This window comes from Rhipicephalus microplus, chromosome 4 (genome assembly GCF_043290135.1).
Source record: "Rhipicephalus microplus isolate Deutch F79 chromosome 4, USDA_Rmic, whole genome shotgun sequence".
Taxonomy (NCBI): domain Eukaryota; kingdom Metazoa; phylum Arthropoda; class Arachnida; order Ixodida; family Ixodidae; genus Rhipicephalus; species Rhipicephalus microplus.
The window spans coordinates 73,125,051-73,138,018 of record NC_134703.1 but is presented as its reverse complement, the minus strand read 5'-3'; the positions used below and the strand labels follow the sequence as shown (position 1 = coordinate 73,138,018).

General features: G+C 46.5%; 1 long non-coding RNA gene across 1 annotated transcript in view; it reads left to right on the top strand.

Moving 5' to 3' along the window:
• LOC142814305 (uncharacterized) overlaps positions 1–12,318 on the top strand; it is a 43,620-nt gene extending 31,302 nt beyond the window's left edge. Inside the window, exon 5 of the long non-coding RNA XR_012894914.1 lies at positions 12,114–12,318. This is a non-coding gene — a long non-coding RNA (uncharacterized LOC142814305). The remainder of the gene's footprint in view (positions 1–12,113) is intronic.
• The last annotated feature ends 650 nt before the right edge of the window (positions 12,319–12,968 follow it).

Below are 12,968 nucleotides of genomic sequence, written 5' to 3'. Positions count from 1 at the left end.
CCTAAGAAATAATCTTGATCCAGACAAGTCCAAATCCACGACAAGCAGAACACTGCAGAAAATCGCAGAAACATTTCCGGGCACGGACGACGACCTCGTGAAAGCCCTCAAGGAGAGATATATTGGCGATAGTCCACCAAGTAATTCGGTAAGCACATGAGTTACAGTGGAGCTAGAAATGAGAAACTAGACGAGCCGATAACAAAGGAGGAGGTCTTTGCGGCAGCTCAGGCAGCCAAGAGGAACACAGCCCCCGGTGAAGACCAAATTACGAATGCTATGAAAAGAAACCTTAGCGACAAAGCCATCGAAGGCATGACAAAGCAATTCAACGAACACTATTGGCTCAAAGGGAAGGTCCCTGCAAAATGAAAAACCGCGAAAACTATAACCATTCCGAAACCCGGAAAAAAGCCCTTCCTGCAGGTGCTCAGACCTATATCACTTACTTCATGTATGGGGAAGCTTTTCGAATGGGTCGTTCACACCAGACTTCAGAATTTCATAGAGGACAGGGGGCTGTTTCCGACCACCATGCTGGGCTTCCGGAGTGGTCTCTCAACACAGGACGCTTTCCTCCTGATACAAGAAGAGGTCCTCAAGGGCGTTCCCAATGGTGGAGAGCATTTGCTGCTTGCTCTAGACTTAAAGGGAGTTTTTGACAATATCTCTCATGAAGCTATACTCTCAGAACTAAATATAATTGGTTGCGGGGAAAAGTTATATAACTATATAAAAGATTTTCTCACCGATCGGGAGGCGACAATTGGTATCTCAAGCGTTAGGCCTGAGCCATTTCGAATGCCAAACAAGGGAACGCCTCAAGGAGCCATAATATCTCCTCTGTTGTTTAATATCACCATGCGTCGACTCGCTTGGGTCTTGGATTGTGTACCACAGCTAGGTTATACCCTCTACGCGGACGACATTACTCTGTGGGCCACACGGGGGTCCCTGGCCAGCAAAGAGCAGACTCTGCAAGAGGCGGCACTGGCTGTCGAAAACTTTGCCAGAACCAGTGGTCTCAGCTGCGCACCCGAAAAATCGGAGGTGATCAGAATACACAGCAAACGCTACAAAAGTAACAGAAGAATAGAAATTGAAATCGAAAAGCAGAAAATTAAAGAAGTCACCGTCGCCCGGGTCCTGGGTTTCTGGGTTCAAAGCAACGGTAGGGCAAATCACACTATCGGTCTTCTTAAATCGGCAACTAAACAAGTGGCTAGGATGATTCAGAGGATCACCTTCCACAAAAAAGGCATGAAAGAAAGTGATACTGTCCGTTTAGTGCAGGCGCTCGTAATGAGCAAATTGGCGTACAGCTTGCCTTTCCACACGTTGAACAAGAGCGAGGAAGAGCAAGTAGATTATATCATCAGAGGGGCTTACAAGCCAGCATGAAGCTTACCGATAAGCACTTCGACACAGAGGCTTCTCGAGATCGGCCTGTATAACACGTACGCTGAACTGAAAGCAGCAACATTGATCTCTCAGCGCAACCGCCTCAGCAAGACGAAGTCGGGAAGAGAGATACTGATGAGGGCGGGTATACCACCGCAACCCCAAAACTTGGACGAGGAGCTGGTAGACGTACCAGACCGAGTCCGACGACATATTTCGATCGCCCCTATCCCCAGGAACATGACCAAGGAGCGGAATCACGAAAGGCGAGAGGATCGTGTAAAATGAATTACAAAATTAGTCAGAGGCAATGAGAACGTGCTATACGATGACACTTCCAGGTATAACTGGAAGCGCTGCGTCGTCACAATGGTAAGCAGTGACACGAGAAGCATAGCGTCCAGCGCATCACTGTACACTACATCGATCACCAAGGCCGAGTGTTTCGCCATCGCATTGGCCATTAAAAGTCGAGAGCGCAGCGACGGCCAGACGTACATCACCATACTCTCAGATTCGAGAGAGGTGTGCCGGCTATTCACGAAAGGCCGCCTCCCATTAAACATTTGCAAATTTTTAGGCGGCGAATCGAGCAACACTTATAGGTTGGTCTGGTGCCCTGGACATGCAGGCCTAGAGCGTAATGAGAGGACCGAAGCTCTAGCTCGAGCGCTCACGAACTGAGCGGAGCAGCAGCCTTTCTCGCTGTTACCACCATCCAGCAACGACGGCTTTCGCGAGGAGGAGGAAAACGACCCAGCTCGGAAGGCTCCGCGAGAGCTTCTTGCTAACCTGCGATGCACGCGGCAGAAATATGGCGCCACCCAGAAATCTCTCAAAGGGGAAAACGCCATAGACCTCCGTAAAATTCAAACGGGAGTTTAATCAAATTTATTACGACTGCACAAAATTGATTCAGCTTTGTATGGGCGCGACTGTCCGTGGTCTCGCGACTCGCCACCGACCCTTTACCATATCTCGTGGAGTTTTGCTTAACGGCCAAATGAGCTTGATCGCTTACAGCGTATGTATAGAATGGTAAACTCTTTGGAACAATGGGAGGCACTACTCGCTAGCTCGGACCCGGAGGTGCAACTAGCTCTCCTGGACCATGTACGGCAGGCGGCGCAAGCCAGTGGAGCCATGGACATGGGGCCCCACCCATCTGGCTCCTAAACTCCTACTTTTTCAACCCAATAAAGTTATTTCTTTCACTCTCTAGCACTCTATACTCTGACGCCAGACGCGACCAGCGTCCGTCGGCACGGCCCGATGGCAACCAGTGCGAATTGCGACATGCTGAATTTCATGCCGATTCGTTACCCAGACAAGACTGCGTCTCCCTCGTTTCGTGACGGAAGGCCGCTGGACGCGCTGAAACGCGCATGCGTCAAAGCAACGCAACGCGGCGTGCACCTGCGAGTATATGGCAGGACCAGCGCCTGGCGTGGCAACGCCGGCGTGATGTGACGAAATGAACGCCGGCGAGCACGCGCACCGCGTCACGTCGAAATGTATTGGCGCCTTGACTGTGGCATGTAATCATGTTTTCACATGACATGCATCTCATGATTATTATGTTTGCACCAGTCACATACCTTCGTCAACCATTGGCGTCACGTAATACAGAATTTTGCATATGTGAAGCCACGAAACGGCCACGAGCACGTCATCAGTGTGGCATGTAGTCATGTTGCTGAATGACACGAATGTCGCGATTATCACGTTTGGATGTACCATTTACCTATGTCGTCTGTTCGAGTCACGTAATACTGAATTTGGTACATGTGAAGCTAGCGAGACGGTCGCGACTGCATCATGAGCGTAGCATGTAGTCATGTTGTTACATGACATATGCATCACATGATTATCATGCTTGCACCAGTCACATCCGTTCATCGTCCACTCACGTCCCGTAATACAAAATTTGGTGCATGTGAAGCTAGCGAAACGGCTGTGAGAGCATCATGAGTGTGGCTTGTAGTCATGATGTCACATGACTTACATGACATGCATGTCAAGATTTCCACATTAGGGCCTGTGGCTTGTTCGCCATGCTCTCATGTCATCCCATGTCAGTTTTGCAACATGTCATGTGAACGAGACCACCGCAAGAGCAGCGAGACTATGAAATGTAAATCACAATTCATGACATACATGCCATGATTTTCATGTTATGACGAGTCAAAAACGCTCGTCATGCAGTCATGTTATGCCATACCAAGTTTGGTATTGATATCATTATCCAAACGGCCAGGAAAGCTAAAAGTCAAAGGCGTCCAGACAGACAGACAGACAGACAGACAGACAGACAGACAGACAGACAGACAGACAGACAGACAGACAGACAGACAGACAGACAGACAGACAGACAGATAGATAGATAGATAGATAGATAGATAGATAGATAGATAGATAGATAGATATATAGATAGACAGACAGACAGATAGATAGGTAGATAGATAGATAGATAGATAGATAGATAGATAGATAGATAGATAGATAGATAGATAGATAGATAGATAGATAGATAGATAGATAGATAGATAGATAGATAGATAGATACGCTCAAAGTCGCCGAATTTCGCTAAAAAATGCTTCGCATTTAAAAAACTAAGAATGGATTCAGAAATGTATACATCCTTTTGTTGCCCATTTCACCGTTGGCTTTGTCTTTCTTCAACTATTCGTAAAAATGCCGCGCAGTATGTACTATGACTTAGTAGGTCAAATCAAAGCTGATATACATGACATTTCTTAGGTGCCACTCAGGACTAGAAAACAGGCCAAGGCAAGTTCTAAAATATCTCGAAAACGGTTCATGCAAATGTTCATTGTATATATACGACGCGCACTCGAGGTACCAATACCTGCGCATGTCTAAACTTTAGACAAAAAACATAAGTTGGTCAACGTGTATTTGCAACGTATAATACGCAACAGCTGAGCAGGTATATTATCGTCAAGCTCTTTTGGGGACACGATCACTTTCACGTGATTTCGCGTCGCGTTGTGCAAGTGACTGTTACATGTACTAAAGAGACGTGAGCTTGTTATGCCGTCAGCGGCGCATTGTCTCGTTTGCTTCCACGACGGTAGAGTTTGTTTACGTTTACGTTGGCTGTCCCAGCGTTCAATTTTGCAATCTTCGGGCAGCTTCGGGTTTTCTAGAGTTACCCACACACGTGACCACTACGCTATTTTCTGTCCAGACCGGAACTAGCTGACTGACCCACTAGCTAGCTCTGACTGCCAGAGGCCTGAAAATCGAAGAGCCCCACTAGCTCTCGCGAGATCTCGAACAGCCGAGACCAAACCAGAAAAGATGGCTGCGACCGACAACACTACGGTGGTCGTGGCAGTGAGTCCGTGTGAATTTCGATTCATTTGTAACTTAATAAGTAACCTAAAGCCAACAATTGAACAGCTGCAGTGGATTGGGATTCCTGTTAAGCTGGACGGCAAGTTATCTTTTCACCCGCTTTTGTTTCTTCTCATTTACATTACAATTAGTAATAACTTCCCCTATACCTTTCTTGGCATTACTGTCTGTTAGATATCATTATATATATATATATATATATATATATATATATATATATATATATATATATAACCACTGAGCTACCACAGCTCAGTGGTTAGAGCATCGAACGCGTTATTCGAAGGTCGTAGGTTCGATTCCTGCTCACGGCTTGTCATTTTTTCATCCACTTTTCTTTCTTCTTATTTACATTCCATTGGTTCTAATAACTTCCCCTGTACATTCCTTGGCATTACTGTCTGCTATATCTCATTAATATTGTGTTAAAACACGGAAAAACGAGCCCTTAGGTATGTATTTCTTTCCCTTATATATATATATATATATATATATATATATATATATATATATATATATATATATATATATATATATATATATATATATATGCAAGTCACACAATATGAAGGGCATTTAATCTAGGAGTAAAAAGATATTGCTTCCATGCGCGAGCACGTGGCGAACACGTTGTTTACAAATAAAAAAAAATAAAACGCATAAAATATAAAGCACATAACATGAAGAGTAGTCCGACCGGTAAAAGCAAAAGAAAAAAGAAAAAAAACTATAAAATACTAATAAAAATGACAAAGACGTTACAAAGCCGCTACGTAATCAACGGATACAGACAATGTAGTGCGACTTGCTGAGCAAGGTTACACAGAGAGGCAACTAAGTTTTCCTACGTTTTCATTCAGACCAGATGCGACGGCGTCGAACTTATAGATGAGGGATGATTCACGGGCTTCTCTATCATAATTTGTGCAGTGTGATGATTAAGGGATGTTCGTCACTATGTTTGTTAATAGCGGACGAGAAAGGATTGACATCAACATGTGATGCGACCAAAAGAAGCTTTATATTGCACCCTAGAGAAGGAAGTGACACTTTCTTGTTGATGAGCTGCGCGAACCAATGGCTCTGCGCCTCCTGCGCGGAGAACACGCCCCCAAGCAGCTGCAGCAGCCCGATGAAGGTCAGCGTCGGGTGCTGCAGGTGCGGCGGAAACACATACTTGTACAGGCACACCTTGTTCTTCTCGGTTTTGTGCACTTCCTGGTCCAGGAATGGGAACGTCGCAGTTTGGGTCCCCGTCGTCCCGACATGATGCGGTCGTCGACGTGCGCGAGGGCAAAGGTGGCACGGCTGGAACAGCTGACCGCACACGGATGCCCTACCGTGTGCAGGGCCGTTAAATCGGACGTCGCGACCAACCCAGCAGCCTGGGTCGCAACTCCCGAGGTCCAGGATCAGGCCACGGCTCACGAGGACCACACCCGGTAGGCCTCACCCACGAACCTGCTCGCGGCCACTGCACCCAGGCAGGAGCCGTTCAGCAGGCCCCGTCCTTGGACCTTGTACAGGCCGACGGACTCGACTTCGAACCGACACACCGGAGCTCGACCTGGCCGACACGTATGGGTCCCACGTCCGGCTCAGGAACGCTGCCAGGAACTCGTTCTCTCGAGCGGCGCACCGGTTCCTTTGCCTTCCTGGCCTCCACCCTCGAGCTCTTTTTCGCACGTTTCTCGGTACGGCTCGGCACCGCTGGCGATCCTCGATTCAGCCAGCAACTCCACTGGCACCTGGATTCTCGGCCACCCTGGACCTCGCCCGGCTCCGTGGTCCTCCGTGCACACGTCCTCGTTTCGCCCGGCCCTTGCCGATGTGCGACACTCTGGTGACACCGGCGCTTGATGGCATGGGTGCGACTACTGAGCAGTCAACCCGCATCGGAGACGCGATGCTCCATGCGGGAAATGGCCAGCCCGTCCAGCGAAGAGCGTGCCCCGAGACGCGATGCTCGACGCAACCGTGACCATTAGCCAGGCCGCGTTGATCGCTGTGTCGAACGGCTGACCGTGGAGACACCTCGCCGAGATCCGCGATGCCCTCGGCAAGGAAGAGAACAGCAGGCCAGGCCGCGCCCCGAGACGCAGTACTCGTGCCGGCAATGCCGCCCCAGCTGGTGGTTGGACGGCAGCAGCGTGGACGGCCGCGTTCCCTGGCTGGAACCTGGATCGCCTGCGTCCGACGCTTCGGCCCGCTGTCTCCCGTCTGCCGCTGCTCCGGCTCGTCCCCAGCCACACAGCCTACTGCCACGTAATGGTCGCACGTCGCCCAATCGTGGCACGCCACCTCTATGGGCCACCACTGGTCATCAGCTGATTGGCGCACAGTTGCCTCGTAATCGCACGTGCCTCCTTCTCTTCTTCATTTCTTGTTGTCGCCTTCGTGCCACCTGCCGTTCGTCTTCTTCAGTTCTGGTTTGACGTTCCTCGGCGTCTTCAAGTCCTTCACTTACATGCGGAAACCAGATTATGGTAATGTGACCTGTAAATTTTCGAAAGAGTGGCCAGGGAGGTGCACGTGTCTTGAAATGAGCAAGTGCAGCAAGGTGTTAGCATGATATTTATGGTTGTTAAAACGCAGTCTAAAAGGCCCTTCTGTTTGACCAATGTACTGTATTTCACATAGCGCACATTCTATCATGTATATCACGTTCTTAGAATCGCAGTCAAGATTGCCTTTGATTTTTAACGAAAAGTTGGAACCAGTACTGGTGACCTGTTGGCATGTGCGCATGTACGGGCATACTTTGCATTGCGGTTTTTGGCAAGGATGGCACCCGATCGTGTCAGGACTGTCTGCTTTCGGCGATGATGACGACGAGAGTATGTCTCGAATAGTTTTAGCTTTGCGATACACTGATTTAGGTGGTTCGGTGAAAATGGTTCTTAAGCGTTCACTTTGCATTAGAATATTGTGGTGCTTTCTCAGCACATTCGAAACACGCGGAACTGACGCAGAATGGGTAAGGACTAAGTTTGTCTGCGGTGAGGGAGTCGAGGTTTTAGCAGCGCACAACAGCGTTCTACGATTATGCATGTCGGCACGTTTTATTGCGTCATCAATTAATTGCGCCGGATATTTTTGTTTGACTAGAGCATCCTTTAGTGTTCTGCAATTTTTTTGAATTTCTGATTGCTCTGAGCAGATTCTTTTAAAGCGTAAGGCCTGACTGTAAGGGATGCTAGTTTTGCAATGTTTCACGTGGCTGCTGTCAACGTGCAAATACTGTTGCCGGTCTGTAGGCTTCCTGTATAGAGCAGTGTATAGCTTGTCATTTACAATCGAAATGCTTACATCAAGAAAACTAAGCATTGATGTGGAATAGGTATGAGAAAATGATATTGATGGATGGGCATCATTAAAGTCAGATATGAAGGAAAGCAACTTCTGTTCACCATGCGGACAAACAAGGAAAATGTCATCAACGTAAGGTTTCATAAAAAGGTTTCAGCATGCGGGTTTGCAAAAATTCACTTTCAAGCTGTCCCATGAATATATTGGCGTAGTTGGGTCCAATACGCGTACCTATTGACGTGCCGCTAACTTGGACATAGTGTTGCCCTTCAAATTGAAAGTTATTTAGCTCTCAAATGAGCCTGAGCAATACTGCTAATGTTTTGCTGTCGATAAATTTACCCGGTGATGCTGCTTCATAGGACCAGGCGACTGCCGCTATTCCGTCTACATGCGGAATGTTGCTGTATAAAGACGCTACGTCTAGCGTGACCAAAAAGGAACCTTGAGGGACAATCAGATCAAATATACCAGAAACAAAGTCGGTAGTGTCCCTTACGTAAGACGGAAGTGATGCTGGGATACTACTGATCAGAGAATTGACATAGCTGGACAATTTTTCTGTGACAGTACCTATACCTGAAATAATGGGACGGCCGGGGTTGTTCATCTTGTGTATTTTAGACAAAAGGTAAAAACGACCAGGAACAGGACTTAGGGGAATAAGAGAATGAATCGCAATGTCAGGCACCTTTTTGTTTTCCAGAAGCTCTAGCAAAGTGCTCTGGACAAGAGATTTAAATTGTTCAGTGGGGTCGTGATCCAGACGCTTGTAAAAACTCGTGTCTGCGAGCTGTCTTTGGGCCTCTGCTTCGTAATGAGACTCGTTCATTACGACAACAGCCCCACCTTTGTCCGCAGGCTTGATGACGATGTCGTTGCGACAGGACAAGGCATTTAATGCTTTCATTTCACTGGTGATTAGGTTACGGCGAAACGGCGTTAGCTTTTGATACGACTGTAGTACGTCTCGTTGTACAGCTTTGATATACATATCTAAGCATCTGTCTCGTTGTGAGGGAGGTACCCAACGTTTTACAAAAGGTAATGCGCTTGTAGAACCATTTGTATTTTGCCGGTCACAAAAATACTCGCGCAAGTGTAAGTTGCGGGCAAAATTATCCAAGTCTTTGAGTAATTGAAATTCACTGTGTCCGCCTGTGGCAGGACAGAAATTAAGACCGCGGCACAGAACACTGCGCTCCTCAGCAGTTAGTACAATGTCCGAAATATTTACTACATTATTCTGCTCCTTGACGATATGTTTGTCAATGGAAGGTGACAAAGAAGTATCGGGGTAAGCTTGTACCGGATTCGTTTGCAAAGGGACGTAATTGCATGCATTGTTCTGGCTAGGGCACCAAACACCGTGCGTACTTTCAGTGCGTAAATTTCACGATGCTTTTTAGATGCGAATGCCTCTAGTGCGGCGGATTCATTAGATGAGAGGCCTAAATTTGCTGACATTTGATTTTGTTGGTGCAAGATTTTTTTTTTTGCTTGAAGAACGATAATGATCAAGGGTAACTCGGGTGAGCTGTAGTGAAGCATTTCTTAATATGTCGTCCCACCTATCTATATTTTGCTGAGACATGTTAGATAGGGCTGGTTTCACAATGATACGTAGACCCTTATGTGCAACAGACGCGGTTAAGTAAGTGTTCAAAGTATCTACATGTAGGTCGTTGCGAACACGTTTTTATACAACTTTTCGTAACCTTAAAAATTCTTTTGAACAGAGGCAAGAAGTGTTTTTACCGGGTGACAAAGTCTGTAGTCAATCAGCAGGTCCCTGTCACACGGTTTGGGTATGGCTGCGAAGCTTGTAGCGGTGACCACTGGCTGAGGGATTTGGAGGGTCCTTTGCTGAATGCGAAGGTCCAATTGACGAACCTCTCGTAGCGGAGTCTGTCGGGCAACTTGTCGAAGCAACCTTGTTGCGATAGTCCTGCGTCACTCGCTCGTGAGGCGATAGTGGCTTCTGAGGGGAAGCTCAACTTCTTGTTTGGCCAGTCACCAGTGCTGTGTCAGACGACTCGCGCACAACAGTAGGCCTCCTTGCGTGATGCTGAGGTGGATCGGTGGGCACACTGTCCAACCAGGAGTGGGACATTGCGCTGGATGGCTTGTAACAAATGTGCCGAATATGGCTCGCCATGAGCGAAACCCTTTCAAAGTTATGATGCAAGCCATCAGCGGCCAGTACGCGGTGTGAAGGCAACCATTCGAAGCCGTGATCTAGGAAAGATACCAATCGAGAGCGGCGACACAAATTCTTTAGCAGAGCGTTAAAATAACACGATTCACGGTTGAAGCAACGCACGAAAGTTTCACTGGGGTGCCATCGCCGGCAGTTTCTGGTCCTTGGTAGGATGAGGGTGGCATAGATAGATAAGGTGACTTCGGGTCGTTCGTTGGCAATATGGTTGATAACTTTACAGTAGCTGTCGAAAGCTTTCTCTGCTGAGGCTCGAAGTAGGTCGTTGGTACCTACGTGTAGGACGATTCTAGTGGTGTTCCGAGGCACGAAATCTAATAGAGCTGGCACGTCAGTGATTAAGGCACCGCACTGGGACACAAATGCTTGAGTATCAGCCAGCGCTGGATCGAAGTACTGATGAATGTGCTTCGTCTGAGAGTCTCCTACGACAGTCGTAGATGGTACATTCTTTGGGTACCTCCAGTAAATATGCTTCGACGTGGTCTGCTCCGGAGCCATTGTTTTAGTATACCAAAAACAAAAGTGATGCTGGGTCCGGGAAAGATTATCCGTATAGGGAAGAAGACGCACGTACGAAGTGATTTTATTGACGTTTCGGCCGTGGGTCCGGCCTTCATCAGAATACAGTTTATGGCACGAGTGCTGTTTATATACATGTGCATATCAATACAATACAAATATGAAAACCGGCATGAAAGGCGATATACGGGCATATATATATATATATATATATATATATATATGCAAGTCACACAATATGAAGGGCACCTAATCTACGAGTAAAAAGATATTGCTTCCATGCGCGAGCACGTGGCGAGCACGTTGTTTACAAATAAAAGATAAAACGCATAAAAGATAAAGCACATAACATGAGTGTAGTCCAACCGGTAAAAGCAAGGGGAAAAAAGAAAACAAACTATAAAATACTAATAAAAATGACAAAGACGTTACAAAGCTGCTACGTAATCAACGGATACAGACAATGTAGTGCGACTTGCTGAGCAAGGTTGAAAAAAGATAAAACGTAACAATAATAATGCCCCATTTTCGAAGTATTCAAATGGCCACTTGGTGTCTCTAAGGCAATATGTGCACCACTTGCGTATTTGTACAGCCTGTTGATGTAGCAGGTTATGCTGCAGCTGATCGTGAACTATGCCTGAAGCGTTTGTAAACGGTCGAACGTTTTCAAACACCCACTCATTACCAAATTAATGTGTGCAACACCTGGTACGACTCTACACTTCTCTGCACAGTTATGCGTAATTACGTGACTTCTCGCCGAATATGACACAATTTAAAAGTATTTTTCCGTAAAAACATTACTACTGTGGGGGATCTGGGCTAGAGTATTCACTGCAACGCAGCTTGCCTTAGTTTAATCCATATGCGAGCACGAATTTTTGGTGTTACCATCGATCTGGAGTGTTCACTCACAGAACACGCCGGCGATGTCGACACCAGAGTTTCTGCGAGACGGGCTTCTTATAGTATCTATTCTGTGTCACGTATACAGTTCATATGAAGTTCTTTGAAGCGCTTTCATATTTTTGCTTTTTCGAAACTGTGCAAGCACTCGACAAGCTCTCCACAATATGCAAGCTCATTGACGACTAATAATCATTTCTCAGTTGCGAAACGGAAACTTCCGTGCTTAATGCTCACATTTTTTATCACTGCCTATCTAACCAGCAAAAAAAAAACAATTACATTTCATTTGATGGTGAAAAATTGTAAACTCACCGTTATGGAGAGTCACGCTAGAAATTCGTTCAAAACTTTATTCTTTTGCTTTGCAGCGTCTTCAAACCACACTATAAACACGAGCCTTCCGTTTTGTATGTTGTGGATTCCAGAAATGTACGTCAAGGAACCACCAAATTGCTGTGTCTTCCTTTTCTTCATTCTGTGTGGGCAAGGTATTCAGGTTTCTGATGAATCATGCATCGGGAAAAATTTGACCACTACTCAAGCAGCTTAATAAAATTGAAGACGTCTATGCTACGAAGTGTGTTTTCTTTGTTAAGTGATTTGAAATTGCTATTCAGGTGCCCATAAATGCACCTGTGTGGCGTAGTGATGTTAACATGGGTTGACTTCCTCCGACGACAATTAAGTACGTGATGTACAGTTTCGGTAAACTTTGAGGACCTTCTATGTAGGCTTGTGGAGGTTGCAAACACACACACTCTGCTACAACACAGCTTTTGGTTCTCTGACGCTTGCATCGTACCGCGAGGGTCAGCCAATTCAAGGACGCGCACGTCTAGAAGTGCGCTCGGCTGGTCTATTCTGCAAGTAAATAAGAACTGTGTCTTTAAGGCACACTTATTCCGTAGTGCTTGGTAATATTAAAATAATATAGTGCTTCCTCGGAAGTCACCAATTTTCTCCTGAGCGCCGTTATTTTACGCCATGATGCCCCACGTGTGCTTCTTAGTGACCGCGGTAAGATATTTCTGCCGCATGTCTTTGCGTTTTTTAGCCCTCTAACACCATCTACAAGACCACATCAGCGTATCACCCGCAAATTCATGGTCTGACAGAGCGTTTTCACCGAACTTTGTCCGACATGATGTTCATATACGTTCAACCAGATCACAAAAACTGGGACACTGTACTTACTTTCGTCGCGTTTGCATATAGTACCGCCA